Here is a 27,356-nt window from a genome sequence, read left to right on the forward strand (position 1 = left end):
ACCTGTAAGGACAAGCTGCTCAGAAATCTCTTAGGTGAGGGAATTAGAACCTGGAGTGATCTGAGGAGATTTTAGCTGGCTGATCAATGCAAGTTCACATCTCAGGAAAACAAAACACCCCACCACTGTCTTGATCTGCTGCTTCCCAACACATGAGGTATTTACACCTGGGCAAAGTGCCAATGAATCAGACTTCCACCACTGCTTATCTTACATGCAAATTATACTCAGTAGGTAAAACTACATGACTTAAAACAGGTTGCACAAAAAAAGATGGTGAGGCCCCCAAATGCTCAAAACCCTCTGAAAGTCTATGCACACAAACACAGTGTAGGTTTTCTGGTGTACAAGACATGGAAAGAGGTCTCCAGGGCATCATGTTGAGTCCCTAAATATCAATTCACAATGAGTACCCCAGGATACATTAAGTGTGGCTTCTGATTTTCTTTGAGCTGGCCCTAGTGGCATTCATTATGCTGACATCCAGTGATACAAGTTTGGGTGCAGATTGGTCCTTCAGCTTATCCTTTGACCCATGCTAGATTGGTACTGAGGATAAACTTGGTTCTTATCGTCGTTCCCAAGGGAAAGGAGTGTTCACAGCTCCATAGAAACTGGCCTTTGAGAGCCTGAGCAAACAGAGTTGGTGGGATAGGACTGCCTTTGCTGAGAAAGCAAGGAGAGAAAATTCCTTTTCAGGCTGAATTAGCAAGCATTTTAAGGCTTTCTGCCCATCACTTTTTAAGCAACATAATGTTATGATTCACCAATCACATCAATATTCTAATGCAATTTTAAAGGCATATTTTCTTTTTCACATGCTATCCATTTATCTGTCTACATTTTTCTCTAACTATGGTCACATACCTCATGCATCAACCTTTTTTAGCACATGTATGACCATAATTACCCCTTGAATACAAAAGATAGGTTGCAAGTGAAAGATGGATTTGTTCAAACCAGTTCAGATTTGCACTATGCTAGTAATTTTCTTCTGTTTGTTATCTTCTTGCTAGAGTCTTAATGTTGCTAGAACGCACACTTCTAATGCATTAATTACTAAGAAGAACTCTGTAAGCAACTCTATTTTCCATCATATCTTTTGAGTAAATCATTAGTGAATATACTCTGGCACATATTTTCAGCTGTATTCTTCAGTAACTCTTCTTGGTATGGAAAAAAATCCCCAGCATATCTTAAAAAAAAAAAATCACTTTGCATTTCAAGCTAGGAAATCTCCCTACGTTCCATCTGACTTATGGATTGTGAAAAGCTGCCATAGTGAAAAACAAATCGTTGGATACATATCACATTGAAGGGTTATATGATATATCACTCAGCATGAAGCCTAGTTTGATTTACTTTGCACCCAAGCAAAAGAAACGGTAACAAAAATAATGCTTTCCATTCCTTGTATTCCCTGCAATATTCTGCCATCCTTTGGAAGGTAAAGCATGTCATGAAATCATTGTAGGTTTGCATTCAGTAACTGATGGCAGGATAAAGCCTTGCTGTCTAGGTGGATGGAACATGGCAGAGAGATAGAACTAAATGTCTCATTTCTCAGTTCATACCTAATTCAGAGAGGATTGTGGATCTTCCTGTTTGCAGAAGAGACCAGGGAGCTATGTGGGAGAATGACTGTCCATATGCACTAACCCCTGCTCCGGTTTGGAGACACCAAGGACCTACTGTGATTCAGTTGGGAGTATAACAAGGACTACAGTAATAGGCAAATTACTCACTGTCTGACATTTGGGAGCTTATAAAATGTTGGAGAATATTTAAAATTATGCAAATTATTATTTTCTTACAGTATATTTGGCTGCATTCCTGGCCTGTATTATTTTTCTGGGTTGGATACCTCCATCTCCAGCAGATATTCAGTCTTTAAAAGGGCTTTTATTTTATTTTATTTATTTTTCTACCATCTATTATTCTAAAGAGATGGATCAGCCCAGATATGTTTCATGTTGTGAGAAGAAGGAAGGAAATAACCTGAAAAATCATCTAGAGTTCAATATTGAGCTGATATTTGTGGACATGAAAACTTACTCCACAAAATTTTTACCTTGTGATTTGGATTCCACAGGGTAACAATCAGTTTCAAAAATCTCATCGTGACACTGTTTTCAAAGATCAAATAAGGAGCATCAATGAGAACACACCACCCCCCAGTGGCTCCCCTCCAGCTTCATAACTCCAATTTATTTTTTACATTGCACCATAAGACTGAAATGATTAATCTATAATAGATTATCTCACAAATCTGCTACAGAAGAACAGAGAATGTGATTTGCTCAGGATTTGGCACACTGGCATTGGCATGTCACAGCAAAGGGTTTAATTAATATCATACAACAGAAAAACAAAATGGGGACAAGCTTGGGCTGTTGGAGGGGCACTTTCACATGGTGCAAGGGAACAACCTTCCAACAGCTGCACTGACCACTGACCACTTGACCTGCTACTAATATTGGAGCAAATAATTTCCATTGGCTTTCCAGAAAGACTCCTCCAAGCTTTAGATGTGCCTCACAGCCTGCCTTGAGCTTGCATTTCAGAAGCGTTAAGTATCTATAAAATAGAAATGGAGGTGTTTACCCAACCTTTGCTGTTGCCCTGTGGGGTCTCCGGATGTGTGTTACAGAAGTGCAAAGTGTAGTTATTTGTGAGAAATGTTGAATGCCTGGAGGAAACACAAACAGCTGGATGGCTACAACATGTACTTGTGCTACCTTCATTTCTGGGAGTAAAGGATGTTTGTATGGAACCTGCTGCATAATTTACTGTACTGTGAAACATTTACCATGCATAAATTTCAGCCTATGGAATTCAGTTAAAAAAAGCAAGCAAATTTTTCTGGGACATGGGTACCTCTTACACCAAATTTAGAAGTCAAAAGCTATCAAAAAAAAAATCAGAGTAATGTCTAAGTTGACAGGCACCATTTTCTGGTGACACTGAAAATGTATTTGCCAGTCAAAAAAAAGTTATTGCCCTTTTCTGTCATTTTAAAAATCAATTAGGAAGACCAGAAACTTGCGAAAAAATTCTCTCTCACCTGTCTGACCTTGGCCAAATGCTGAAGAGCAACCATCCACCTGAGAGTGGGACACTGTAAACAGAAGGCAGAGTAAAGCATGATTGTACTGTTATTGCCATTCATTGACACCTTCATGCTGTTAAATCTACCTATGTACCAAGTAACCTGAGATAAATATGTTGCTCTAACCTCTATTTCTGCTATTTTCAGGGAGATTTACCTGCCAGTCCAGGCTGTCTTTTCTGCCATCAGGAGTTGAACAAAATTCTCCACGTACTAGCAGAGTTTATTAGTCTGCAATGCCCCTTCCCTTGACCTGTTTGGACTTCTCTTTTGCTAGTGCTTCTGTCAGTCCTTGGCCTTATGTGTAGGTCCAGCAAAGGTCTCAGACTCTAGATACTCAGGCCAAAACCAAGACTATTAATTTATTTTGCGTGTCTTTAAATTGTTGGCACAAGGCAAAGGGCAGGCGGGGCCAGGGAACTGGCCCATGAGCCAGCACTGTTGATGGGCAGCTGCGACAGACAACATCAAGACACCTCTATGCTGTAATCTCCAGCCCATCAAAAGGAGATGTTAACAGTTTCATATTAGCTGGTGTTTTGTCCCAAAGGTATGGTCTTTCTTTGGTTCTCTGTCTGTGTGCCTGGATGATGGCAACTTTTCCCCTTTTCTCTAACAACCTAACAGACTGAAGCTTGCCTGGGTGCTTCAGTGCTGATGCTATCCAGCTTCTGTAGCAATGTACAGCAGAGCAATGCACAACACAAGAAAGTGAAACAACATAGGAAAATAGGGATGCTGCTGCCACAAATTCTGGGAATTTTGAACTTAAATCCCTCCTTGTCCCTCTGTTCAGGTCATCCTCCTCCCTAGAGGCATCAGAAATTGGGTCTTCCCTTCATGCTCACCCAAGGCCCAGGAAGGGGTTCCATTTCTTTCTGCCAGGAAGTGAGTTGTACACTGAAAGTTATGTATTTTTGATCTGGTTGACAGCAAAGGCAGAATTAACAGCTAAAATTTAGATGGGAAAGAATTTGTCTGCCAAACTTCTTGAAGCTTTTGGGGGATTGATGCAAGTGGTTCAGCTTGGCGCAATTTTGTTTCCAGGCCATCTTTTGAGCATTGCCAAATATACTGTCTCCATCTCTTTCTCTAGGCACTCCTGACACAAGCTGAGGTCTCACCTACAGACCAGGAGTGCTGGGATGTCCAATGGCAGGGATTGCCATGGAACTTGAATTTATTATATGTGCATGTGTGTGCGTATATATATATATATATGTGTATGTATGAATGTATGTATGTATGTATGTATGTATGTATAGCATTTCACACCTCCAGTGGGAAGTATCAAGGGTCTTACCAGACACAGAGGGCTGAAAGCATCTGCACTGAAACAGGAGTCAGGGCAGGTCTAGGTCAAGGATCTGTCTCAGAAAGTAGAGAGCAGTAGGGTTTCATTCCTGGCTGTGCAAAGCTCTGAAATCATGAGGCTGCCTGCCTCATGCCTTACTTCCCATCCATGGCATCCCGACCATGGAAAAGCTGTTGTACTTATGAGATATTTAAATCCTCTCATGCTTTGGAGTCATAAAAGTGACAGGAAAACTTGCACAAGTGGACATGAAAAAACAGTGTGAAGATCCTGGTTCCAGTCAGCCCGGGAGCCCATGTTCTACTCTACCACTGCTGATCAAGCTCAGGAGTGCAGGCCAGTGACAATGCTGGTCACCCTGTGCAGTTGACAGCCTATGAGTCCACAGAGTTCAGGGGTCTTGGCAGTAAGGTGTAAAATCCAAAGAAGGATGGTCTATTTTCCAAATAGGCAGTCTGAGATTTTTTGGGGGTTCATGTTTGGGGGTTTTTTGGATTTTTTTGTTTGTTTGTTTTGGGTTTTGTTTGGTTTTTGTTTGGTTTGGTTTGGTTTGGTTCTTTTGTTTTGTTGTTTGGGGGGTTTTTTGTGTGTTTTTTTTTGTTGTTGTTTTGTTTTTGTTGTTTTTTGGTCTTTTTTTTTGTTTGGGTTTGGGTTTGGGGTTTTTTTTGTTTGTGGGGTTTTTTTTGTGAAAGCCAGTAATCACAGGAATAAAGCAGCTGGATGAACTATAATTTAATACCATGAACTTCTCTTGCCTGTGTTTTTCTAAAGGAAACAACCATAGATGCTGAGATGGCTGTACTTCGGACAAAACAAACGCTGTAACAGCAGTAACAGGATGTTGCTGTAGCAAACCTATCAGAGTTCATAAACAAACAGACATCCATTTAATCAGTAATTATTAATCCAATGCTGATCTTCAGTTACTCAAAATGAGCTGCTTAAAAGAAAAGTGAGACTTGTTAATCTAAAGCAATGTTAAAACGTGTCCAAAAGTAATGCACTGGTTTACTCTGGAACAATCCATAGTAAGAAGAAAAGGAAATTACAAGAAAATTAGGACAGGAAAAATAAACTTATCCCATGAAACCAGTTATATGAATGAGGAATCCTCTTGAAACTGCCCCTACCCAAAATCCTAACCTGAGTGCTAAAGGAGGCAGAAAAGCTTTAATGAGCAGGAGCACAGCCTGCATCATATTCCTGCCCCTCTAAAGCAGCAGAATTACAAAATGGATGGGCATGAAAGAAATTACAGATTTGCTAGAGATATCTGCTGCTTAGTTCCTCAAAATTTAGTTTAAGGAGCCTCTCAATCTGCGTATGGAAATGAGTCAACAGCAGAAGCACTTCTGACCTCCTTGAAGATTTTTAGTATCATCTCAACTCTTCCAGAAATTAAAACCTCTCCAAGCTAATAATCTTGCATTCTTGGATTTTAGTTATTTTTTTTAATCAAAACTGTATATATTTCAAATTTGTCAAACAACTGGACAAAGCAGTGTTAAAAATTCAACTGCACTAATTACTAGCTGAGAAGCATAAAAACCTCTGAATAAATGTCAGTCTAGGAGATAAGCTCTTATCTTAATCTAATGACTCCACAGACTTAATTTGTCAGGCCAGCCTAGTTGATGAAAAACAGGTTTCTATTCTCCAGTGTTAGCAGCCACATCTTTCCAAATCTTTGAAGCTGGATAGTAATAGCATCAGTGTCATCCTGCAAAAATCTTGTGACCGAGCCAATTCCATTCCTATTGTCCTGTTACACTAATTAAAGTTGGTTTACCCCCATTGGTGTGCAATAGGTGAAAATGAAGCCAATTTATTTTTAGATTTGTTACATTCTGGGATAATCATTCTTACTTCCCCCTCCCACAAAGATGTGTTAATATTTGCAGCACTCTCTCAGTATCAGAAAGCCAGGCTTTTTAGCATGGCTCCACAAACAGCACAGCCCAGGACAATTCCTGCAGTGCAGACAAAGCATGCAAGTATGAGTGTGTGTGTGTGTTTATTTGTGTAGAGAAGAATAATTTTGAGCTCAGGCAATGAATTTGATCTTAGGAGATGATTTTAGGTTTTTGAAGTTCTTCCCTAAAGGAGAATTTGACATATTTAGAGCTAAATGCACCAAATGTTCATATTGTTTGGACAAAGTAGATTAACAAATAGAAAAAAGGAAATTTGGCTGCAGCCAGTGTTTCCAGTCCCCCACTCTTCAGCTAAGTCTTCTGACAGGAACCTGGCAGGCCTTTTGTGCACAGTGCCCCATTTCAATGGATACCATTTAAACATGGTATTCTTTCTCCCAGTCCCAATCCTTAAATAGGGATATGCTTGGGTTTGAGGAGTCAGGAGGCAAACTTCATTCTGGTGATACCCAGGAAGATTACAAGGCAAAAAAACTTAAAGAAAATAATAGGGGTAAGGAGTGATCTACTGAGGTAAATCTGAGAGGCCAGAGGTCAGTCCTGCTCTGGACTCTCTTTACATTGGCATTATTAACTTTATCAACATTAAATATATCAAGCTGGATACTTGTTCTGTTGCACTGGGTTTACAGCAGTGCACCTCTAGTGACTTCAGCAGCATTTCACTAGCGTACAACCAGTAAAATGGAGTGGAGAATTAACCTCCTTTTTCTAGTATTACAAAATCCCTGGTGCCCAGAGCTGATGGGTCCAAAGCCCACTCTACTCCCTGGGCTGGCAGGAATGTGGGTCAGAGGCAGCAGTGTGCAGGTGCAGCACAGATCATTCTGGGATTTGTTTTGAGATGCTTTAGAAACATTTCACTCTCTGGCTGAGAGCACCCTCCTGGATAAAACAGAGTTAATCGGTTAGATCACAAATGTCCATCCTCTTGGGTAAGAACACTGCCTTCTCTCAAATCTACCCTGAGTAGGACTGCAAGAAGACCACAGAGGTCATGTGCTGGCATATCGACAAAAGTACTCAGGAGTCGGTCCACTTACATTTTTGTTTCAAAGGCTCATGTGTAAGCACGGACACCCAGTTCAGCATCTGGGTCCTCCTGGGTGTAATGTGAGCTGGGTGCCAGCACTGTAGCAATCATAGCCTTTGAGCCCATACATGCAGGCCATGTTGCCTAGCTGGGCTTCTTCACCTGCAGCAGTGCAGATCCTCAGCAGGGGTCACACAGAGGCTGGGAAGAAGGGTGGGAAGCTTCACATCTGCAAAAACCTTTAAATCACAAAATGTAATTACCCCAGCTTGATTGGTTTCTGCATCTGATGTATACAATGGCATCTTCTAACATCCTGGCTAACACATCATTGCTTATGGCATCTTCCTGCTAGTTGAGGGCCATAATGCACTTTTTCCTCTTGTTTTACACACAGCTGTGCAAAGGAGCAGAGTTTGCAGAGTAGTGCCATGTGAAGAGCTCATGGTTCCAAATGTGGCCCAGAAGGACAGCGCTACTAGATAAATTAGAGACAGATTTCCACAGATATTTGAACAGCCTTGGATACAGATCAGTATCTACTTCAGATTTTTAAAGCTTTCAGGCTCCTTGTTGTCACTGGGAGTTGGGAACACATGGGTTTCTGAAAACCCCAGAGCCTGAAACATACTTAGGCACTGTTACCTATTGCTTCCTTGGATCAAGACAACTAAAGCCTTTGAAAGCACTGGGCTGCAGTCAGTATCTATCTGACCTTCTAAACACTAATAAACATTTGGTGCATGGTCTGCAAGCTTGAGGCCTCATCTGACCAAAGCTGAAATGATATCCACTGATTTCATCATGGAAGTGATGGTTCACTCCTGAACATGCCAAATGTGTGTGGCCTGGAATGGCTTTTTTTTTCATAAGAATTAATGGCTTATTTTTCCTGCTCTGAGTCAAAGTTAAAATCTACAGGTCATTCTCAACACAGCTGAAACAGAAAATGAACACATCGAAGTGAAATTTTCGAAGTGACATTTGAATCCCCTCTCTCTGATGAAATCCCACCTATTGATCCAGTCAAATCTTTGCAGCTTCCTCAGGTCCATCCTGAAAGCCTCCTTGACCAGCTTATTACCACAATTCTTCAGGTGTGCTGTGACTGTCTTTCAACAGAGGATAGATGCCAGCAAATCAAGTCGAAAAAATGAAAATTCCCAGAGATTAAATCCTAGTCCTGGTGAAAGATATGGCAAAATTCCCATGGAAACCAGTGGCTACATGTATCTTAAGACATTATCTCAAGTCTGAATTGCCATTTGAATACTGACTTCCTGATTTATGCAATGAGTTTCACTTGGAATTAACAAATTCATTGCCCTTTCCCCAGTAGCTTGAGCACTGCAGGGGCTGGCTCACATAGGAGCCGTTCCCCTCAGGGTGGTGTAATGGGATCCAGCTGGCTTGGGTCAGGCTGCCCTTGCTTCTGGAGACTTTGTGGTTTCATGACTCCCTCTGCTCCCTCTATACTCTCCACCATTTGCTCCTGTCATCCCACTACAAAAAATTTACCTGCTCTGGCCTGCAAAGGAGCCCTGCTATTTCTGGACTGCTGCCTACAAGAACAACTTCAGGTGCTGAGGAAAAACGAATCCTTGTGAAAGAACAAGACTAGGTTCTATGTGGAAAAATATTGTGACTCCCAATTGGAGGTCTGTGGATTTAGATCAATTTTCCTAGCAAAGGTGAATAGCTCTAATCTAAACATAAAAAGGAGTCTGTCATGGTGAGATATGAAAATGTGGGGGTAGCTGTCAGGCTCGAGATTGGTCTTGATGAAGTATAAGTGCTGACAAGCCAATAATGAGCTAAGGCCCATGGTGAGGCTGCAACAAGCTGGGGCCACTTGGCTTGACTAAGTGAAGCCCAAATGCTGGCATCACTGCTGGAGGCAGGACAAGCATAGTCAAAATGAGCAGGATTTCTTTCTTGATTTGCAAACAGAGTATCACAGTTCACACGCCTTGTGTGAGGGTATGTGGCAGTGTGTGCTAATGCACATGCCTTGCCTTGGCTTTAAATGGTGTTTGACTATAAAAGTTAATACCTTTGATGCAGCATTCCTAAAAGGAAGTGTTTGTCAATTTTGCTATAAGCGTTTGAGCACAACAGCCTTAATTCAATGTGTCAGATAAGAGAAAATCTTGTTGGCTTATATTTATGATTTATCACTTCTATCTTAGCACTAGAAATGTTTGGAGAGCAAACTAACTCTTCAGTTTGTGTTTTGCTTTGCTTTTTTTTTTAATCCATCTAAGCCTTGCCAGGCAAATTCATAATATTTCTATACCACTGCCAAATCTGCTGGAGAATGGGTGGGAAGACACATCTGGAATGCACTGAGGTGGTATTTTTGATAAGCCACAGCTTATGTGACTTAGGGGAAGGGCAGAGATTTGAAGATAGGCAAGAAACAAAGACAGGCTCATGATGGATAGCTGATGCACAAGCTATTACACAGGTCAAGGAGAGCCACACCCAGGGGAGCACTATTAACGCCTTGTATTTCATGTGGCCCTTGGGCATATTCAGGATTCTTGAGCAGAGATTGATAAAAGGACGAGCCTGGACCCTCAAGTGACTAACAGAACCACAGAAAAACAAAGAAACTTGTAATGAATAAAGTGCCAGCATGCAAGCTGTTTGTACCAAGGTGAAAGGGCATAGATCATCTTGGGAATTTGGGTGCTTAAGTGTCTTTGTTTAGGATCCTGCCCAAAATGTCTTTGATGACATGGGCCAGTATGGGTGGAGAGTTGTCTCTTATACCTACAGGTTGGTTAACAAGTCTCCACTATCACTAAAACAAACAGAAGAACTGGTTGTACAGTCTTGGTAATTCTACCACTTGACCATGGCTGCTTTTTGAGATCTAATGTGCATGTGGCCAAAGTGGGCAGAAAACTGTTAATCTCAGTTGTTCCATAACATGCTACGTGGTCATTTAGAATGGCTGCCAGAATGGTAGGATTATGCTCCTGTTTTTATAGTAGTGCTGTGCAGTACTGAGAATGAACAGCTTTGTGGAGATAACGTTGGCTTCCCTCAGGTGGGATGCTCTCTCCTCTTTCACAGAGGTCACTGGTGTGGCCTCACCTTGAGTGCCATGTACAGTTTTGGGCACCACAATATAATAAGCATATAAAGCTATTAGAGAGCATCCAAAGGAGAGCTATGAATATGATGAAGGGTCTGGAGGGGAAGTCATATGAGGAGAGGTTGAGGTCACTTAGTCTATTTAGTCTGTAGAAGAAAAGACTGAGGAGAGACCTCATTGTGGTCTACAGCTTCCTCATGAGGAGTAGCAGAAGGGCAGGCACTGATCTCTTCTCTCTGCTTATCAGTGACAGGACTCAAGAGAATGGCCTGAAGCTGTGTCAGGGAGGAAAAGTTTTTCACTCAGGGGGTGGTTGGGCACTGGAACAGACTCCCCAGGAAAATTGTCACAGCATCAAGCCTGTCTGAGTTCAAGAACAGTTTGGACAATGCTCTCAGGCACATGGTGTGATTCTTGGGGCTGTCCTGTGCAGGGGCAGGAGTCAGACTTTGATGATCCTTGTGGATCCCTTCAAATTCAGAATATTCTGTGATTTTGGCCTTGGTAAGTGCACACTGAAGATTTTCCACTTCTCTTGTTTCACCACTTCTCCACCCACTCACAAGTACCAGTAACTATTTCCCCATGTCTTCACAAGCTGTTACGGGCTCAAACAGCTTCCCAGCACTCTTTGGGAGAAGAGGCAGATAACACAGGGAACAGTAGAGCTACACTGATTCTTGGGACTGACAGTAGAGGTACCCAGTTAATGGACTTAGTGAGGGGGCTCAGATTTGCTTGCAGAATCCTGTGTGTCTCTTCTCGCGATCAAAGCAACTGTGAGAAATTGTGGTTTTCAATTCTTTTTTTTTTTTTTTGGCTGCACGATATACAAATTTTAAAAAATTGATTTTTGGCAGCCTGTTAAGAGATCTATAAATTAAAAGGATTTCTGATACATTTTGGGGGACTTTATTTCATGTTGACTTTCAGAGTGCTCTCCCAGAGCTGAAAGTCAGCCACCAAACCAGATAGAGCGTCTCACTTTCATTTGCTCTGCTCTGCTGTCACAGGAGTCAGTAGATCTTCTTCAGGAGCATCCATGATCACGGTGGGTCCTGGACCCACGCCAGTTCTGCACCCTTGCCTTTCATTTCTGCTTCGAGAACTTTACAGCAAGAAATAGAAACTACCCCAAACTTATCAAGAACCACTGCTCTGGGGAGTTAGTTTCTCTCCCTTTTTCTCCATCAGTAGAAACTGATTCCCTCACCCAGTTTGTGCTGCACCTGGGCTGTCCCCATTCTGTGCGCTGATGGCAATGGGTTCAGCTCTATCTGTGATGACCTAAAAATAGCACTCAATTAACATTGCATTTCAAGAATTGGAAAATTTCCCAGAAGTCCATTCTTTTTTTCTTTTTCTGTTTCATTACATTTTACAGTAATAATACACAGGCCTGTAGAAAACATGACGGGTAATGAAAAAATGTAATTAATATAAGCAGTGTAAAGCATTTTTTTTCCCTCTGTTGTCCTTGCAGAAAATTACTGCTTTAAACTGAGCAGGATGTGAAAATGCATAAAGCAAACAGTAATATGCTGTGGTTTGTAAATATCTTATGCAAAATAGTTAAGTCAACTGCTGTTTATTTTTCTTACTTTGTGTCATAAGCTCTTACTTTCTTTTGTTCATTACTTTTTCCATTTGTTCTCTTTTGGGGGCTTGCTCTCTTTCATCTTAAGGAAGTCACTGGTTTAACTATATTTTTTTTTCAGCTATAGCTAATTCAATCACACATAGGACAGGCTATTCTGTCTCTTCTCTCCATCTCCTCCTGTTTGCTGGCTCTGAAATGCAAAATATTCTGCAAAAGTGTAGTGAGCCAGGTCCTCACTATACAGAGGATCTGCTCTCATTGTTTTGGGCTTAAAAAAAAAGGAAAGCACTCACTTATCCTACAAACAAACAAGTAATTATCCCAAATCCTGCAACAGCTTTATGACAAACTAGCATTCCTGCCTGTTACTGTAGGATTCTGCAGTGTTTTTACAAGGCTGCCTGGCCACAGTTCTGGAGCGGGCTGTGAGCAATATGCAGACAACATTAACTAGTATGGCATAGTATATGCCAGCTCTCCTTGGAATATTTCTCTCTGGCTATCTGTAGAACTTGTAATACCCAGTGATATCTGAAGGTCACAGCAGAGTTTCTGAGCTGAAATACAAAACAGCATTCCAAACACATCTTCTGTGGCCAGACAAGAAACTGCTTATGGTTTATTTTCCCTCCCCCCTCTCCACAGCTGACATCCAGCATTAGTTATTGTTTATTTTTGTCTTGTTCCTAGTTCTAAAGGTTTCCCTTATGGCCCTGGTTTATGTGAACTTTCAGATATCACTCGGGGCTTCTCTGCCTCATCCCCTCTGATGTAGCTGGTTCCCCTGTGAAGGTAGGTTTCTCCAGCTGAAGATCTGTTCCTCTCTCCTGTGGCATTCTGTGCAGCCATTTGGAGTCCCAGATGTAGGAAATGAAATAATCCACGCTCATACAGTCATGAAAGTGCCCATCTGGCACACAGGAACATCACGCATTGGAAGCACACAAGCGTGAGCTCACTTTTGTTATGGCATTTCATAAACAGAGATGCAGTGAGCCAGCAAGTAAGGTCCTTTGGATAATAACAATCATCTCCATCACACGTTGTGTTTAAAAAATAGGGAAAGAAAAAAATCAAGACAAACTGGAAAAATTTGCTCTGAGGAAAAATTTCTACTTATAAATGTTTTTTTCCCAGCAGCCTGCAGTACTTACACCTCTCTGGATCTCTCTGCTCTCTATGTAGATGTAAGACAATGGTGACAGTTGAAATGTAGCCAGTTAACTCTTAGTTAACTCTGAAAGCTCTTCTTCCTCACTGTTCAGTTAAAGAAAGAAAATATTAGATCATACTTAAAAAAAAAAGTGAGTTCTGTAATAACAAATTGCATGTTACTGCTTTCTTATCACTACGTAAAACTCATGGAAACAGTCTAATAAATGACCTCACCACTCAATTTTGAAGTATACAAATTAAAGACAGCAACAGATAAGCCAAGAGAGATTAATGTACAGTGTGTGTGCCTGTATGTGTGTGTTTGCATGCCTCTATGAGGATATACCCATATGCTATGGACATTCAACCTCTGGAATTATAATTAGGGGAAAAGGCAAATGTGTAAATTCATCTTGCTGGGCAGCATATAGATGTTGCACTAGTCTCTGATTAATTCAGTACTTGAACACTATTTACTCCAAGACAAAAGGTTTCTGTTGGTATATGTTGGCTAATAAAGGGGTGGAATATGATGAAACAATGAACAGCCCAAAATGATGGACTAAGTTCAATACCAGTAAGTAAAAAGCAAGGTTATTTATATTATTTTAGCTTTGTAAAGTAATTGAAAAAAGACACCCTAGGCATTTTGTTGGATGTCACTGAATGCTGTAAAGAAATCTTGGGATGTAATAAACTTCTCAAAACCCCCACCATTAGTCCCGCTGACAGTGCTGGATCTTCAGAGGGATTGCTGCTCAAAGGGGTGAGATTTTTAAGGTCAGGAAAGAGCAGAAAGAGGTGTCAGGTCTCCTAAACCATTGCTGGAAAACCATGCTTGTTCCAAACTGGGGGCCTGGGCCTGCTAGGGGCAGGGGCCTGCCACTCCATGGTTTATGAATATTATAAATTACAGGTAACAGTAAAAGAAAATAGCATCCAAATTTTACATGACCCAGTTTTGTATTGTATTTGGCAAACAATAGCTGGTCCAGTATATTTTAAATACTAAGTTGGGAAAACAACAAGATGTTTGTAAATATGATAGACCATTACAATATACTGCTTCTCATTTGAAAAGTCATTTGTGCAAGAAATTATTATTGACCCATAATATGTAAATGATTGAAATGCAGAAATTAATATTTGGGTCAACTCATGTATTTTTCAACCATGAAATGAAAAGCTCAGCATTCACATTCCAATTCATACACGAAAGCTTTACAGCACTATTACTAGGCTATTGTATTAATTTATTATTGTCTTAGTTAATGACATACAGAGTTATACCTCTACTTTCAAACGAGGAAAAGGCATTGTATGCCACAGTAATGTTTCAACCCCAAATGACCCTTATTCTGGACTCTTCTTTACTGGTGACAATAAGCCAAATTCAGAGCTGATATGGAAGCAAATAAATAGCATTGTTTGCATTAAAGAGGTTTTGGCCCTAACACACCTTAAAAGTTGCACAGGGAGGACTGTCCCGTGTTGCAGCTCCTCTGTTCCCCCTAGGAACACATGAGTGTGATGCTCCTTATTTACTGCAATTAACCTAAAAATATAAATCAGCACAGGATCAGTGCATTTAGTACTGTGAGGTAGTTGTCTTTATTCTAAGGGGGTTTGTTTCTGCTCCCTCCTACTCTTTCCTCAAGTCATGGGGAAATCAGTGGGAGTGTGGGGTTTCTAACAGGACTGGTGGGAGTGTTCATTCTTCCTGAGGGAGCTGCAACAGGCCACTCAGCCAAAGGTGACTTTTGTTCCAGTGACTTCAGTGCTCATGAAACACACCAGCCCAGAGACTCTGGTGCTCTCTTTCTCCCCAGAAGGAGTGTCCCTAGACCTAGAGCAGCAGGTCAACCTTAGTCCATGCTATGCTCTGTCCCTGAGGCAGTACATGACTGTGCTGAGGCACTTCATCAGCCATTCAGTGCATAAGTGCTCGGTTGAGGTTGTCAGTAAGGGCCAAGCTGTGCAAGCTAGACCAACAATATGGTTGGATCTTGGATTATTACCCATTACATTTCAACTCCATTGGCTACTAGGTTTAGCTGAATTGAGTCTGAGTTAAGGCCAGACATTCAAATAATTCATTAGTGTCCTATCAACTGTGTGCTCCATCTTCATTGCTTTTTATGCAAAAGTAAACAATGCCTTGTTCTTTGTGCCACCAGGTACTGTATCATTTGATGGGTCTATCTCTTTAAAGAGTCGCACAATTTAAATACAAATAAAGGTGTGAGTAAAAGCTATGTAGAACGATATTCACGAAAATGAACGAAAGAGAGATGGGCAAAACAATTTAGATAATACTCCAAAGTAAAGCATCACAGCTAAATCAGGATTAACCCAGGGAGCATGATGTATTTCATGAAATGACTTTGGTATAGTCTAGAACTACAATGACTAAAATTAAGAAGGGCAGTATTGCATCAAGGTTGCTCCAGTGTTCAAACATGTCACATACATATTGGGTCATGCCTTAAATAGTGGACCTGATTTCTTTTTTGGTTAAAAATATATATAATTATATTTGCACATGTTTTCTAGACAAAACATTTTTAAAGTTTATTTTGCATTAAAATATTTTATATTCTAAAAAGAAGTTATTTTAAGCAGCTCTAAATGGCAATAGACCCAGCTCTGCGTGGCTTGCAAATTAAGGCAAGATAAGTCACAGTATAAGAGCATGTTTGGGTGGTGAAGAACAAATGTGGTATTCCAGCACTATATAAAACCATGATGAAGGTGAAGCAGAGGTAGTCGTGGTATTCAGTGATGTACCCACTGCCCACTGGTGTGATTAGGAAACTGCCTACACTGGCCAACAGTGGGAGGGGCAACATCCTCTTAGTCCTGCCCAATTAATCATCCTCTGGTTTTCTTAGCCTCTGGTGCAAAAGGCAGACCCAGTTGACTAATTCTGGCAATAGAGGCCCCACTTGTCAACAAGCCCTCCCTCTGATAGAGGTGTGATTTAGTTTTAATTTTCTTTTGGCCCATTCATTTATTTGAGGCTAATGGCTGACATGAATCATAGTATTAAGAGGGAGAAGCATCATTTGTACTAGCAACCTAAAAGAGATGGCATGTCCACCAGAGATGGCAGGAGCAGAGAGGGTGCAGTTTCTTGATGTTTGGAACACAGGGGAAGAGGATTGGCAGAGCGACTCATCAAAACACAGTGTCCTGCCTTGCTCATATGGAGGGCAGCATCAGCTGAGAGCACAGCCAAGGTGTAAGCGGAAGAACATGGACTATTTTGCAACGGATTTGTGTGGGAGTTTCAAACTGACAAGGTGATGATTACCGTGGCCCCAACCAAGTGCAGCCTTTGTTTAACTTTACTAGTATGAGTAAGCTAATTGGCGTCACTGGGCTTGTATGTGTGCTTAAAAGTTATGGCTGTGTTAAAATGCTTTGGTGGGTCAGGAAATTATGGGTGTTTAGCACCTTGCAGGACACAGCCCGGGGGTCGAGCCTTGCCGTGACCTTCTGCAAAGCAGGGGGTTGCTCTAAGGGCCTGATTTTGTTCAGCCTGTGGTTGCATTGCCCCACGCCCTCCACAGCCACATAATGCTGGGGATTGTCTAAATCACGAAACAACGTCATACCAGGGCAGCCAAAAACAACAATAAAATTAGCAGCAGCCAGTCCAGCTGACTCTACAAGAAGCTTCAGAGTTTCAAAATTAATCTTAAATTTACCTATAACCCTCTAATTGCAGAATGTAAGACTCCTTGAACATGTTAGGGAACTTGATAGGAATACCTCAGAAAAAAACCAAAACCACTTTAGATAAACCCCCCATTTTAATTGTATCAATTCTGCCAATTAATGATAATGGAAGAGCAGCCCAATTAGCTAAATAGCTAATAGTTTTATCAAGCAGAGGCTGGCAATTTAAAGCAAACAAATTCATTCTAATTTTATCCCCTTGCACACCAAGATGTTTAAAGGATAATGGGGGATCCAATAAAGGATATTGCTCAAATAGAGCTACATTTAAATCGCCTAATGGCTTTAAGAGTTTTACCCCAATTAACAAAGAAGAAACATGAACATTCAGTGACTTGCAGCATAATATCTAAAAATCTTCATTAAAAAAATAACATATTCTCCGACTAAGGGCAGAAAGGAAAACATCACTGACTTTTCCCTTAAAAACACTGATTTCTCCCAAAACAAAGGCTCCTCTGTAACAGCAAAAGTATAAGAGAAAAAGGACTCTCATGTCTAAGCCTCAGTATATAAATCATCTTCAAACTACGCTCATTAGTTTTAACATAACTGTGGATTTGAATAAAGGAGATTGACCTATCTAACATATTTAAGACCAAATCCTACTGTTACCTAAATCTGAAATAAGTTAAGGCTATTGAAGAGAAACAAAAGCCTTTTCAAAATCAATAGCCAGAACAAATTCCCCATGACCATAATTTTGAGGATAAAAAATCCATTAAAGTGATGTCTTTGATTGCTATTAATGAAGCAATCTGGAATAAATCCAGAGTGATCCATATGGATAATCGAATCTCTTATTTTCTCACATTTTACAGATTTGGGCCCTGATTTATATGACAGCGATGGGCAAAAGGCTCCTTTCCTTTTGACACTGGGCTGCCCAGCCTGGACAGCTGATGGTACAGCCTCTAAAGGGAGTTGGAAGAACAAAGCACTCCATGCTCAAAGAAAGAATGGCTCAAATAAATAGACTTCCAGCCTCCACCACAGATACCCAAATACCTCTCCTTCAGTGCCAGTCTTGTGAAGGTTACTGTGGGCTGCAGAAACCACCAAAGTGCTGCTAATTAACTGGCACAAACCTCTCTCCCTCGTATCCCCCTCATCACTCAGAAGCGCTTGTCACCCTCACTGTCCTGCCAGGCTCAAGCAGAGACAGGGATGTCACCCCTGCGGCAGAGGTGGCCACCAGGAAAACCCCAAGTGAAACCTCTGACTGGAGCTTAGCTAGTTTTTGCGGGGGGGTAGAAGGACTCTCTTCACTGTTAAGCTTTTTTTTCCTCTGTCAAACAGTAAGAGAGATTTAGGCTTCTTTCTTCTTTTTTAATAATGTCATGAACCCAGAGGCAATGAACCCCTCTCATTCCTGGAGCTGTGTGGAGTGGGTGCAGAAGGGGCCCTCTTGTTCCTTGTGCCCCCCCCGAATGCCAACCCAGCAGCTTTAATGCTCTCTTCCTCTGCCATATTCTTTCCAGACAGGAGATTCCAGCACCTCACCCCTCAGCACCCATTTTATGGCCTCCAGACAAGTCCTAACCAGTCTCTTCATCCACTAGCAGTCTCTCCCTTCCCTGCATACCCTGCTACCAGTCAGACCATCCCCATGAGCCTTCCCGTCTTCCTCCCTCCCCTTGTGCCTGCATCTCTTCTCCCATCTGGTTGTTGTCTTACCTGGTGCCTTGGTTTCTCCTTGCAAAGCTGCCCTTTCCTATTTCGAGTTCCTTGAGCTGGCTGAAAATTTGCCACTTATCTGAAGTTTTGAAAATTCCATCAGAAGACCAGTAGTGCTAGAAAGGAATACAAAGTTTTCATTTGTGACCGCTTCTTTTTGTCCACCTCCTTCACCTTCCCTTTAAGTCAGAATTGCCTGTGGTCTGGAAACTCCACGCCACAAGGCCAGGACTTGGCCCCTCATCTCTGAGCAACAGTGCTTCAGTCAGAATGCAATAAAGTACTTGTATTATATGAACTGGTAAGGATTGATTTTTATTTGAAACCAAATTTTAGGTTTCAAGCAAGAACAAAAAAGTTAGACAGCAGGTCAATACACTTTGTGTGGGTATCACAATAGTTCAGAAAGATTCTGAACCTTCTCACCTTTATTATGATCCTAAACTATCTTTGAGTCCAATTTAATTTCACAGGCGTAACAGCTCCTTTTCCTTCTAATTTCCTGACTGCACACTGAAGGTGTTTAATTTTTTTATATACCTTTATCCAAAGCAGACGCAAGAAGGTCTTTAGAAGTCTGATCTCTACATACATGTTCTACTAACAGAACCATCTGCCTCTCAAACAGCTGAAATTATATACAAAAGCTTTCACTCCAGCTTCCCAACTGATAGTCGCTTGTTGCTCCCACTCCTGCAATTCTTTTCTTCATTTAGTTGCCACTAAAAGCTATGCAACTCAAAACCATTTTTCTTTACAAGTGCTGCTTCTATCATGTCAACCAACATGGATCCATGTGTTAGAGGTGTCTCTTTGTAAAGGGGTGCCCTTGGGTGACCAGGGTTGGTAAAAATTGCTGCTTTTCCATATGACAGTGGAATTAAGACAGAAGCTGTCTCCTCTTTAGACTCACTGAAAATGATAGAAGTATAAAAAAACTAAGACCAAGCACAGTGGGTTGAACAAAAATCCAACTATCCCAAATATTTTATGTCTGATAATTACCAGTAGTGGATATTCAGAACTGGAAGTGTAAGAACAGATCAAAGGCTGAAGTTTGGTCGGTGTTATGCACCCTTCCACTAATCTGTGGTTTAGGCAATCTTTTTCAGACCCATGGGTAGCATGTGGTGGGTTACCAAAATCTTCAATCTAGACTGGAGACCAGTTGTTGACAATTCTTGAGAATACATAGCGATTTCTGTTATAATGATAGAGTATAAATATTTTTTCTACTTTTTAGGGGTCTGAAATGATACCTGCAACTCATCTAAATGGATCTTCTTTGGTCCTCATTGCCCACAGCACTGAATAGTTTTCCTCAAATTCTTTAATGGGCTTCAATCTGAGAGGTGAAAACAGACACTATATCATGAGCTTTTTGGAATTTGTGCAGACACAGTAGCTCTGGACACACCTGTGAAATGTTAAGACAATTGTTAGGAAAATTGGGAGAATTCAAGGAGTTGAACTAGCAGTGGCAACTTCAACATTCTCTACTGGTGATGGGAGAGAGCAACAATTCACTACCAACATCTGCCCTTGTAGATGGATGTTTCTAACAGCAAACGTGCTAAGCCCTGGCATTTGTAGGATAGTTTGGAAATTGTGGAGCAGGCTCCAGGAAGCTTACCAGTGCCAACACAGCCCAGCCAGGTGACAATCTACAATGATTACAGGAATTTTACCACCAGAGGAGAACAGATTCTGCTCCTACTTACAGTGATTTAAGCTGACAGAACTACTACTACTAAAGCAAACAGAACTACTGTGACTAACTCAGGTACAGGAATAATCTGCTCCCAAAGCTCCTAGAATGCATGTTAGGCTGTGATGAACAGATATAACTACAGATATAACTATCTCACTATGTTGGGTAAAAGCAAAAGAAAGACACAAACCTTTTATGATGTTCTACCCATTAAAAAGAAACTTGAACACACAGATTATTTTTATAAATAAATGTGTAACCTGAAGAATAGTTGCACATACTCATTTGCATAGGATTTGGTATACATCTGTAATCTTCAGCAGATTGCTCCAAACTTTGTGTATTTCATATAATTAATGTCAATATGCTTGGCTTATTTGTTATAAAAGAAAAGGGCTTCTAATTAGCCTTTTTGATGTGCAAAACTTCAGCATTTCTCTCTAGTGTTTTCCAGATCAGGTTCCTTATTTTATACTACTACGTGAGCTTTATGCACCACTTTAGACTAACTCTGAAGATAGTTTAAATTGTGCACACGTGATAACTAGACCTTGACCCAGCCTTCACCATGGGGTGAGGTCCACCTACTATGAGCAATGTTAGAAGTCCACATAACACAAACTGGCCTTGTGACAAGTCAAACATTCCAATTTCCTGTCAAATTCAACCAACACTTTGCATATTTCCCTTTAAAATAGTGACACATACAATCTATTTTTCAACCAAAGCAAACTTGACTTGTCTTCACTGAACCTCAGGAGAGTCTTTGAGAAGAACAAAACCTTCACAGCAGTGACATTCGGAGGCTTATCACAACACACCAGGGACACAAGTAAATCTCAAGCAGTAAAAAAGAGTACAACTGTGGTGAGCTGCCTAGATGTAGCAATAAAGAAGGTCAAGGTGGGCATTTTTTATACCAGTCAACCCTGCAGAAAGGCCAGACAAATTAAGAAGTTTTTGACAAGCCAAAGGATTGGTTCTAGCAGCAGCAAGTAGCAGGAGGGTGGAAAGCTGAGTGTATAGACTCCTGTCTTACTCCTCTTTTCCTTGGGAGACACTCAGCACTGAATTTACATTTAAGTAAAACCATGGTACAAGACTGACTGGATGCCTGCTGGAAGCAACTGGAATATTTTTCTTTTACTTTAGGTCTTGGATTATGCTCTAAAGGAGATCAGAGCTAGACCTGATCTGTGGAGGCATACAGGAAAAATAAATTGTGCTTCTCTATTAAATTGGACATCCAAAGTGCTTTATTGAATGCTGAAATGAGACGTGAGATTCCATGAGAAGCTCAGGTTGCTTTTCTTTCCCATGTAGCTTTCATTTAACCCAAAGAGGCTTATTTTCCATATCATGGGGCCCTTCATCCCAAGCAATAAATATAGTATCTTCCCTAGAAGCTTTATAGCCTTGGCAAGAGAGTGTACATTGACGTTGTTGGTTGATTTGTTAATTCAAATAAGAATAGCACATTTCTAAAACTTTGGCCAAATTAACATCTTTTTGGCTGTTCCAATGAGCTAATATTGTTGTAGAAACCTGGAAGCAGCAGTCAAGTCTTTGATGATTTATATAGTGGGAGTCATCTAGTAGCTAATTGTCTGCAATTTTTAACCTTACTCACATGCCCTGCTGATTCTTCCAGCATCTGCAGTTTTCTCCTTAAGCTTTCTTACATCTCTGTATGTAACATTTCCAGACGGCAGCTCAACTTTATCACAAATATTTTTATGAACTTGCCAAACCACATCCAAGATCTTCAGACTCAAAAGTGAAAGATAAAATCATCCTCGGAGGGCACCTCACCCTTCTGCATCCAGGCAAATGAAAAAAAAACCCAGCTTTAGGCTCTGACATTTTACATTTATGATGAGTCACAGCTTAGGGTTTTTTCAGTGTTTTTTTTGTTTTGTTTTGGTTTGGTTTTTTTGTGTTGAAATTTTTACCTTTCCCTTCTTCTCCTGGATTTCTCACTTTTGATCCATATAAAAAGAGAGAAAATTCTGGTGAGCCATATACAAGAACCATCCACGTTTTCTGTTTGCACTGCAGATCTTACCATCTCTGTAGTGCTGGCCCCAGTAAAATGCATGCCTGTCAGTCACTGCTGATGTACCACAGCAGGAACGAGTGATGACCAGGCAGGGAAGTTTGGGTTGGGAGTGCAGAAGACTTTTGAACCATATTGGCAGTATCTTAACAGAGACCACAATTAACCAAAATGCACAAGACATTTGATGGCTGTAACCTAGATCTTACCTAGGAAAGTTCAAAGAATAATCTGATTCACTGTGTGGTTCTGTTCCCACCATGTTTTATGGGTTGTCCTGATGTCTGTCAAGTCATAAAAATACATTTCTAGTCACATTTCTGGTTAATCTCACGTGATTCTTCATGAGATAGAAAGTTCTTCCTGTTCTTTTTCTGCCTTCAATTATTCCAGTGCAATTCATGACTCAGCAATTGTCACATGTCCATTTTGGGGTAGTTTCATGCCATGAGTGAATGAAGGCCTCTTTACGCCTGGTTTCTGTCTCCTATTTGTATGTTTATGAAGAAGCCTGTGTCCCTGAGGAGACAGTCTATTCGTGCAATATTATTACCATCCTCTACTATGATCCATGCCTGTGGGAAGATATTTTTAAAAATAATAAGTTCTATTTTGCTAATGTAGCCATTGTTTAAATGTAAAATATAATTAGAGTATCCACCCAGGGTGTATGCTGTTGTGTAATTTCATAACACTACATCTAGATGAGTGTTGGCATTCTACCTATGTACTTAACCACACCCAGGAATGCTGGTATTACACAATTACACACATCCTGTTGACTAATTACATAATAATTAGTATTTTTAATACTCAAAGATGCACTCCAATCAGTTATGCAAGATTTTATGTCATTGCAAATTAAAGACAAAATATACCATATATGTAGCAAACAATACTGTACAGATAGCTTACTGAGCCTGGACTGAGCTTCCAGCAGACAGCACATAATACTTCATACCCAATTTTAAAAATGTATGACATTTTAAACACATTTGGCAGACCCTCCCTTCCCCACTGTTACTTTGGGTTACACCTGGTTTTAAAACTGTTAAAGTAATTTTGTATTCAACACAGAATTTCTGTAGTCTGCCTGCTTCTGAGTTATCATGACCAGAGATAATTTGCAGCTGAAAAAGCACTGTGATGTGCCTGGCGAAGGAAGATTGTTCTTTTCAATGGCAACTGTGGAAGGAATCTGGAAAATGCACTTAAAGTTACCAATTGCCTACAAAAATATCCCTGTTGTTTTAAGAAAGCACTAATGGTAACCCTCGCCACTTGGATTTGGAACGGATTTTCCAGAAGCTTGAGTGGAATGTCTTGATCTGGGCTGTTGGTTCTCCTGATGTTGATGAGAGGCCAGATGCAAAGCCTGTCTCACCACTTGGATTTGGGAGCTTTAAGATCTTAGACTTTTGTCTATGCAACCTTGTCTCACATGTACTTAAAAAAAAAGTGTGTAATGTAACTTCTAAATTTGCTGTATTCTTAATTCAGTGAAAATTCAGAGAAGGTGGCACAGCAGCTGAGCCCTGTGTCTTGTCTAGGGCGTAGTTTTATTAGCTGCTATGCACCAAGTGGATAGTATATGATGTTTCAGTAGTGTTTCTGGCCTGCCACTGATAGTTTATCTGGTGTCCTCGGTTGTGCACAAAGATCTTTATGATGGAAAAGATGGAAAATATGGACTGTGTTCCCACCTCCAACTATGTGTTTGTGAGGCAACAGTAAAGAGCAACAAACCTTTTGCAATAGCTTAATTTTTTTTGTTTTCATGAATTTGATTTTTAACTTTCCAGTTACTGTGGCAGCAAATGATTTTTCAAGACCTTGAAAACAAACTTCTCACCAGGAGTTTGTATTTGGACTGTTTCGCTTTTCAAAGGGCAAGAGGTTGTAGTGCAAGACCATTTTCTTTCAGTTAATCTGAAGAGTAACTTTTTGCTGCCCTGGTAAATTAAAAATTGTCATTTTAGTCTAAACATTTGCCCTTGCCAGGCAGTTATTTTTAGTGAACTAACATGTATATGAAAGCAAAGTGGGGCTGTTTGGAAGGAGCATGATGTGAGACTGCTGAAATAAACAATACTGCTCAGTTCATGGAGTAGTGCAAGGTGGCTTCACAACTGCCCTCAAAGCCTCAGCAACCCCTTTTCTCTATCCCAAATATCAGCAATAAAGTCAGTACAGTATTGCACTTCTCTGCATCTGGAAGACACTTAAAAAGAGGCCAGCTTTTTAAATTTGTAACTTGGGCTCCTGTTACTTCTAAAGGCTCTTCTTTTATGTTGGCTGCTTTCTTGCCTAGTGTGCTTCACCTATGACTCTGGCAGGCAAGAAATTTCTGAGGGACAGGGGAACCATCCTCACTTATTTACCTTGGTCACCAGTGGCAAGCAAACAGCAACCTGATTTCACATTGGGAACCAGTGTTTGCTCTGAGAGTAGCTGCTTAAAAAACTGTTCTTCAAAAATGAAGCCCCAGTAGACGTGATTGGTCAAATCCTTCTTTTCCCTTCTTTCCTAAAGAAAAACAAAGCCACAATGAATTTACACACTTTGTTATTTTCCTCCAACAGAAATGCTGTGACTCATCTGCACATATGATGAACCGTATTTCATTATGGAAAATAAGCCACAACAAAAAAATTTCACCTGGCCAGCAACATAAGACCAACTTGTTTCCTGATGTGATTTTAAATGGCTGAGAAATTAAAACACTGAAAAATGGGGTTTATAATGGAAATACTGACAGACTATTAACTATAGCGGTGCTGCTCTAATAAATGAAATAGCCTGTCGTAATCTTTAATTCATAAATATGCAAATACAAGGCAGAGGATTTGCTCCAAAGGATGTCTCTATAATTTTAACTGACCTTTACTGATACTAAATGAGCCTGTTGCTTCTGGGTCTGTGCATTAAAAAGAAAGTACAGGCAATCCTGTTTCTCTGCATCCAAAGCCCACTTTAGCTCCCATAACTGCCAATGGCAAAATCCTCACTACCTTCAACAGGAAAAAATCTGGCCCCAGAGCATCTAAAATGTGAGACACCTGGCATTAAACTGAACTCCTGACTGTACTTGATTTTAATTCTGTTCTCATCTGTGTTAATTATTATTATATTAATTCTTCTGTTTGAGAGAAATTAAGCACACATTTGCCCCATGTGTCAAAGAGCTTGACCTGCCAAAAGGCACTTACTTGCTCAGTGATAAACAGACCATCAACACAATGATATAAATGTTGAATTTTAGCCAGTTTCCTGTTCTGCACCAAATGGAGGTAAATCCACTGACTTAATATTTAATAACCTAAATGTAATTTCTTTTTTGTGCCTTGCATTGCACAGTAAAGAATTGGATGGCTAGCAGTTTTGCAAATTCCCAACCCCTAATTATTTTAAGCTATTCATCCTGGTATCTGTCCATTGATGCTCAGCCAAATTGCCAGCAGGGGAGAGATCTGTCCAATCCAGGAGCTAAATGAGTCACTGAGAGTCAATCTGTTTTTTTCCCTTGCTGCTGGGATTTCCTTGGGTCCTGGCCTCTCTCTGCTCCAATCACACAGACACAGCTCCAGGCGTGGGTCCTCTTTGGCTTCAGCTGCCTCCTGTTCCCCATGTCTGGTCTGCTCATCACAGCTGTTGATGGGTTCTCGCCGGCTGGCCACAGAAGACCAATGCTTCCCTCACACTGCTCTTACAGCTCTTGCTCTGAAGGAAAATGAAGACATCTTGGCCTTGTTGAATTTGCTGATGAAGTAATACATCAGGTATCTAGATGGAAAGCAAACCACATGAATAAAATGTGTCATCTGGGTTAGATACTAATTTATTTGCCTTAAGTTCTGGGAACAATATTTGCACTTTTTCCAGAGAACTCAGCTAAGTTTCATAGAAATTGAACACTAATACGATTTTGTAGCATGGAAAACAAATATGAAACAGACAAAAAATAGACTCATCAGAAATATTAGGTGCTCACTATTAAAATATATGACAATGTTGCAAATACAATTTATAAACAGGAACATTTAGAGCCTAACTATTCACTAAAAAGCAAATTCTCTGCTTCCTCCCTTCTAGGGTCAGGATTCAATTACACAAAAATATGCAGCAGGCTTAAGGACTGCATGTAAGATTAAGATAACTGGTATTTCATGGTAAATGATTAAATTAGCTGACACAGTTTTATCCTGAACTTTGCCATTAAAACTGACATTTTTGTGCCATGCACATTGTAGGCTGCTGGTAATCTAAACTGCCTTTCTTCTTTCAAAGGCTTTAAATAGCTGAAGAACTCTTGTTCTTTACTCTATTTGCAAATGTGTGGAAAATATATCTACAACATAACAAGATGAACTAAGTACAGGACTTTTTTTTCTCCTCATCTATCATACAAATACCTTGAGAAAGCAGCAAAGAAGTTCCAAATGCCCAGATTCAGCTCTGCAACATCCACTTTAATCAAGTAATTTATGTGACTCCACAGAGATGAGAACATGCTGTCCTCCTCACAGTGAGTGAAAATAAGAGAAATGACAGAAGCCTCTTACTAAAAACTTAATTATTCCTAGTATACAATTCTAAACCACTCTATGTTTATTCTTCTTCTTTTCAGCCTTGCTTTTTTATGATGGCAGGGAGTTATGGGAATAATTTTGATATAAACCAGACACAGAACTGTATGGGTGAAATGCTGTCAGAGCTGGTGGTTGTAGTCACTGCCCTTCAGTTGAGCTAGCTGGGAAGGAGCAACTCAACTCCTTGGTGAGGATACTCAGTCTTCAAAGCAAAGTGCAGGCACGTGTCATTGCACAGAGTAAAGGTAAAGACACTGATCAGAAACATGAAATGTGAGAGAAGCATATCTCCTGAATATTGCATCGAGAGACCATCAGACTGGGTAGGAAGAA

At 40.5% G+C, this 27,356-nt stretch overlaps 1 long non-coding RNA gene across 1 annotated transcript in view; it reads right to left on the bottom strand.

Moving 5' to 3' along the window:
* LOC116791153 overlaps positions 1 to 27,356 on the bottom strand; it is a 252,158-nt gene that overhangs the window by 3,024 nt on the left and 221,778 nt on the right. Inside the window, exons 5-12 of the long non-coding RNA XR_004358618.1 lie at positions 24,816 to 26,217; positions 22,644 to 23,009; positions 19,927 to 20,084; positions 18,668 to 18,783; positions 14,709 to 14,804; positions 13,249 to 13,351; positions 3,065 to 3,118; positions 2,610 to 2,689 (exon numbers count right to left, since the gene is read on the bottom strand). This is a non-coding gene — a long non-coding RNA (uncharacterized LOC116791153). The remainder of the gene's footprint in view (positions 1 to 2,609; positions 2,690 to 3,064; positions 3,119 to 13,248; positions 13,352 to 14,708; positions 14,805 to 18,667; positions 18,784 to 19,926; positions 20,085 to 22,643; positions 23,010 to 24,815; positions 26,218 to 27,356) is intronic.

This window comes from Chiroxiphia lanceolata, chromosome 9 (genome assembly GCF_009829145.1).
Source record: "Chiroxiphia lanceolata isolate bChiLan1 chromosome 9, bChiLan1.pri, whole genome shotgun sequence".
NCBI lineage: Eukaryota > Metazoa > Chordata > Aves > Passeriformes > Pipridae > Chiroxiphia > Chiroxiphia lanceolata.